Raw genomic sequence first — 6,000 nt, 5'->3', positions numbered from 1 at the left:
TACACATTAATAGGTTTTGTTATGGCACCTTCACACATGCATATCATATACTTTTCTCATATTTCCTCTCATTATCTTCTCCAATAAACTCCCACATTTGCTTTCTGCCTGCTGTCTTTCCAAAGAGGCAGCTCACTGCCTCCCTCCCCGTCTTTTCTCTCTCTTTCTCCCTCTTCCTCTCTCATTCTCTCTCTCTGTCCCGTTCTCTCTCTCTCTCTTACCCCATATACCCTTATACCTTTCCAATACCCACTAAATAAATTCTCCATACACCACTCAAACTAAACTCCCACAGGTCTTATTTGTCTCCTCAAACCATTCCATTCAACTCCTATGTTATATCTCTATCTATCTATCTATCTATCTATCTATCTATCTATCTATTCATCCATCTATCTATGATATATGTATAAATCTAGATTCTCCATATTACAAAAACATGATATTTGTATTTTACTTTGGTTTATTTGCTTCCAGTTCTATTCATTTTCATGTAAATGAAATTCATTTTTAGTATGGACAATAGTACCATTATGTCTATTTATCACATTTTTTCCTTTCTTCTTTTTTTGAGACAGGGTTCCTCTGTGTAATAGGCATGGATGTCCTGGCACTCTCTCTGTAAACTAGGCTGGCCTTAAACTCACAGAAATCTGCCGGCCTCTGCCTCCTCAGTGCTGGGATTAAAGGCATGCGTCTCCACCACTCAGTTCGTATTTTCTTTATTCATTAATCTGTTGATGGACAACTAGGCTGATGTTCCTTCTACTGAATGGAATAATCTATGGTTCATTGCTTTGAATCTCAGCAGGGCCTTCATTGTTATAATCAACCAAGTAATGCAGAAGAGGTGTCAAATTATTTTAGAATCTAAGTATTTAAAAACAAACATACCTCTTTGAGATGACGACATTTGAGTTCCTGAAATCACTCATCTGTTTCAATGCAGAACCTCCTAAAGGAGCTCAGTGGTTATAGATCCCCTTCTAGAAGCACTCCCAAAGTTATGTTCCCAGAGGTGTGAAGTGGGCACCACACTTAACCAGACATAACAAAAAAAAATCCTAAATTCTTACCCCTTCCTACAGTCATATTCTTTATGAACTTCCATGTATACACACATGACTATTTCTGTCTTGTTCGTCAGATTTTCTTCAGTTTAATTTTCAGACCTCAAATATATAAGGAATGGAGAAATAATTTTCTTCTCCAACATCAGCTACCTCTCTACGAGACAAATGAAACAAGTCCAAGTAGAGACTCCACAAGAAGGATGCAATATGAACAACTGAGGTCACCAAATCACATCCAGATATTTGAGGGAACTGACCTAGAGAAGTCTTCCACCCGAGGCACAAAAGTAATAGAGCAGGTACAAACCACTCTCACCATGCCTTGTCCAAATTCCTGACAAGGATATGAGAATAGTAAATTGTTACTTTATGCTTTCAAAATAATAAGGTTATTATTATTAATTATATTATTATTAATAATATATTAATAATAAGAAGGGATGTACACACAGAAATTCAAGGACATTTGTGTAGGTTAACTTAAATAATCTACAAATCATAGCTATCATTTGATTTTACCAAGTACCCCAAACTTTACCTGCATTATTTCATTTGCCTACAAATTGCTTCCAGACTTGTTATATTATCTACTTATAGAGCTGAGTAAATTGAAGCTAGATGAGAATAACTAAGATGCTTGGGGCTTCAGGTAAAATGTATATGCTCTTCCCAATGCCCCATGATTTATTCAGGAAGGCCATGTTTTCTATGGAACAAAAGATAGGATTCTAGGATGTGATTCCAGAAATCGGTCTCCATTTCCAGTTCTTGTCTTTTTTGACTGTAATAGATATGCTACTTTAGCTTCTGGTTAGGTTCCCTGCTTTTCGAGTACTTAGTTTGCAATATTTTTAAAAGTTATTACATTTTACTTACTTATATTATCTGTGGAGTTGCATTGTGTAAACATGGAGGTCAGAGGACAGTTTGTGACTGTTCATTCCTTCTGCCATACAGAATTGAGCAAAGATCATCAGGCTTTGGATGTATCCCCTTTATCCACTGAGTAATCTCGACATGTTGCAACAATGAATAAATTAAAATGACATATAGCCTGCCTTCTGTCCAGGATAAAGTTTGACCAAAGTAAAGACAGAGAGAGGAACTACCTATAAATATTACTTGAACAAAAGGAGAATAACATTCTCAACCTATATCAATAACGAGTATATGGGTACTTACATTGTCTTTCCAAAAGTATGAGGAATATTGTGGCCATAAGCTTATATTAAATACAAAGAAAAAATTCCAGGAGGCACACACTATATAAGCTTTATCCAGTTACTATAGGCAGATCCAGTTACGAAGGCTGGTTAAAAATATCCTAAGAGGCAGAAATGATGGTTCAGTGGGCATTACCATTGCAGCCTGGTGACCTGAGTTCAAGCTTCACAATTCATGTAAAGACAGAATTGAGTCCACAAAGATGCCCTCTGACCTCCATACTTATTATGGGGCATGGGTACCTACAAGCATGTAGCCATTGTGCACATAGGTACATATACACAATAATGATAACTACCAAGGCCAACTGGCCTGGGTCTGAAAAAGAATGGGATAAAACCGGACTTGCTGAACATAGTAGACAATGAGGACTGTTGAGAACTCAAGAACAATGGCAATGGGTTTTTGATCCTACTGCACGTACTGGCTTTGTGGGAGTCTAGGCAGTTTGGATGCTCACCTTACTAGACCTGGATGGAGGTGGGTGTTCCTTGAACTTCCTACAGGGCAGGGAACCCTGATTGCTCTTTGGGCTGACGAGGGAGGGGGACTTGATCGGGGAAGGGGGAGGGAAATGGGAGGCGGTGGTGGGAAGGAGGTAGAAATCTTTAATAAATAAATAAAAATAAATAAAAAGTAAAAGTAAAAATATAAGAAATAGAGATTAAAATAAAGCCACATAAAGATGGAAAACAACAAAAAATTCTCAAAAAGTAAAAATATCCACGTATAGCTCAGGAAGCAGAAAACAGAAATGCATAATACAGCTTTAAGGAGGCTTCATCCCAGCAAGTTGCTTTGAGCTTGTGCTCTGTGCTAGGCTTTGTGCTAGCACATATGGAGACAAACAAGGAGGAGACAAATAAGAAGAGGACAGGTACTACCCAGAAAATTGATGGCATTTTTGATTGAGCCTTCAATGGATGCAAATTTATGTTATTGCCTCTTTAGGGGAAAAGGCTTGGAGCTTCCAAGTTCTCCATTTTGCTGATATCACAACTCCATCCCTTAGGTTTTGCTTTTATATTTATTATGGTAGTGTGTATCCTTATTGTACTTAAGACATTTCCATTCAAATTGAATGGAGTTACAATAGTATCTCCCATATTTATAACTTTCCGCCCAATGTTCTTCAAATTCATAATTATTTTGCTTCAGTTTTCCAAGTGCTAGGATTACATGTGTGTCCCACTATACCCCAGAAACTGAGTTTGTACATTTATTAATTTTTATTTAAAATGTATCTGTTTATATTATTGTGTGTATACAAAATGTGCAGTGTGAGTATACCATGGTGTGCATGTGGAGGTCAGAGGACAATTTCTTCGAGTATGTTCTCTCCATCCATCTCTCTGTTGCCTCTGGGGGATCAAACTCAGGAGGCTAGGCTTACAACAGAAGCACCTTTACTCAGCCCACTTCTGGGTTCCAATCTGTCCAAAACGTCTCAAGTTTCTCTTCCTAGTCATCTGGCAGTTATTTTGCTGTTATGCTCGAGTTGTGGTCCTATTTTAACTCAGCTGCTGGACGCTATTGCTCCACTTGTTCCTGCATCTGATGTTGCTAATGTCATAATGATTCTTATTCCACTGTGGTCTTTACTTTTCTATCTGAAATGCTTTACTATTTTTACATTATTTTGGGCAGTCTTCAGTTTCACTATGTTGTTCATATATTTTTTTTCTTATTCTTTTTTTTTTTTAAATAATTTTTTTTTATTAAGAAAAGAAGAAAAAAAAACATAAACAAAAAACAAGTTTCCACCTCCTCCCAGCCTCCCATTTCCCTCCCCCTCCTCCCACCCTTCTCCCCCTCCTCCCACCCTTCTACCCCTCCCCCCACTCCTCTCCCCCTCCCTCTCCAGTCCACAGAGCAGTCCAGGTTCCCTGCCCTGTGGTAAGTCCTAGGTCCTCCCCCCTCCGTCCATATCTAGGAAGGTGAACATCCAAACTGGCTAGGCTTCCACAAAGCCAGCACATTAAGTAGGATCAAAACCCCGTGCCATTGTCCTTGGCGTCTCATCAGCCCTCATTGTTCGCCATGTTCAGAGAGTCCGGTTTTATCCCATGCTTTTTCGGTCACAGTCCAGCTGGCCTTGGTGAGCTCCCAGTAGATCAGCTCCACTGTCTCAGTGGGTGGGTGCACGCCTCGTGGTCCCGACTTCTTTGCTCATGTTCTCCCTCCTTCTGCTCCTCATTGGGACCTTGGGAGCTCAGTCCAGTGCTCCAGTGTGGGTCTGTCTCTGTCTCCATCCATCACCAGATGAAGGTTCTATGATGATATGCAAGATATTCGTCAGTATTGCTCTCGGATAGGGTCATTTCAGGTTCCCAATCCTCAGCTACCCAAGGAACTAACTGGGAACCTCATGTTGGGCACTTGGGAGCCCCTCTAGGGTCAAATCTCTTGCTCACCCTAAAGTGGTTCCCTTAACTAAGAATTGTGGTTCCGTGCTCCCCTATCCACCTTTCCTTTATCCCAATTCTCCTGATTCCCCAAATCCCCCCTCCTTCCCTTCTACCTTTTCTCTCCCCATCTCCCCTTACCCCCATCCCACCCCACCCCCAAGATCCTAATTTTCTCCCCGGCAATTGGGTCTACTTCCCTTGGCCAAGAGGATAACTATATGTTTTTCCTTGGGTTCACCTTCTTACTTAGCTTCTTTAGGTTCACCTATTGTAGACTCCGTGGCGCTAATTTATGGCTAGAAACCAATTATGAGCGAGTACATCCCATGTTCATCTTTTTGGGTCTGGGACACCTCACTCAGGATAGTGTTTTCTATTTCCATCCATTTGCCTGCAAAATTCGAGAAGTCATTGTTTTTTACCGCAGCGTAGTACTCTAGCGTGTATATATTCCATACTTTCTTCATCCATTCTTCCATTGAAGGGCATCTAGGTTGTTTCCAGGTTCTGGCTATTACAAATAATACAGCTATGAACATAGTTGAACAAATGCTTTTGTCATATGATAGAGCATCTCTTGGGTATATTCCCAGGAGTGGTATTGCTGGGTCCAGGGGTAAGTTGATCCCGAATTTCCTGAGAAACCGAAACACTGACTTCCACAGTGGTTGCACAAGATGGCATTCCCACCAGCAATGGATGAGGGTACCCGTTCCTCCACAGCCTCTCCAGCAAAGGTTATCCTTGGTGTTTTTGACTTTAGCCATTCTGACAGGTGTAAGATGATATCTCAAAGTTGTTTTGATTTGCATTTCCCTGATTGCTAAATAACAAGTGTTTAATGAGGAAATAAAGTAAATAATCTGCTTGTAATTTATGATGTGTGTGTGTGTGTGTGTGTGTGTGTTTAAACTAGCCTTTACAACCTGGTCAAAAGACAATTAACTATGATTCTAGCATCAAAAACAGCCATGTATTAAAATATTGTCTACTAAGATTTCAAAGATGCTGGAAGCTTTGCTCCATGAAAACAAGGAAACAAATTAAAAAAGAAGATACAAGATTCAGTAACAAGGGATCCAGTAAGAAGAACTATAAAGGGATGTACTAGGACAAGGGCTATGTATCAGGTCCATAGGCTATACAGTTATAGTCTTATGCATGGTGATAGATACAGCGTCCTTGGGAAGAATGCTGTTAGGTTTGGGAAATACGCAGAACTACTTGACAAAGGATGGTTTCTAAATACATTCAAACAAGGGCGATTCTTATTAAAAAAATCAGACACTTACTAA

The sequence above is a fragment of the Microtus oregoni genome, unplaced genomic scaffold, assembly GCF_018167655.1.
Source record: "Microtus oregoni isolate MIOR12 unplaced genomic scaffold, Mior012 000052F_ref0000163, whole genome shotgun sequence".
Lineage (NCBI taxonomy): Eukaryota > Metazoa > Chordata > Mammalia > Rodentia > Cricetidae > Microtus > Microtus oregoni.
The sequence above is the reverse complement of the archived record's forward strand: the minus strand, read 5'-3'. Positions refer to the sequence as shown.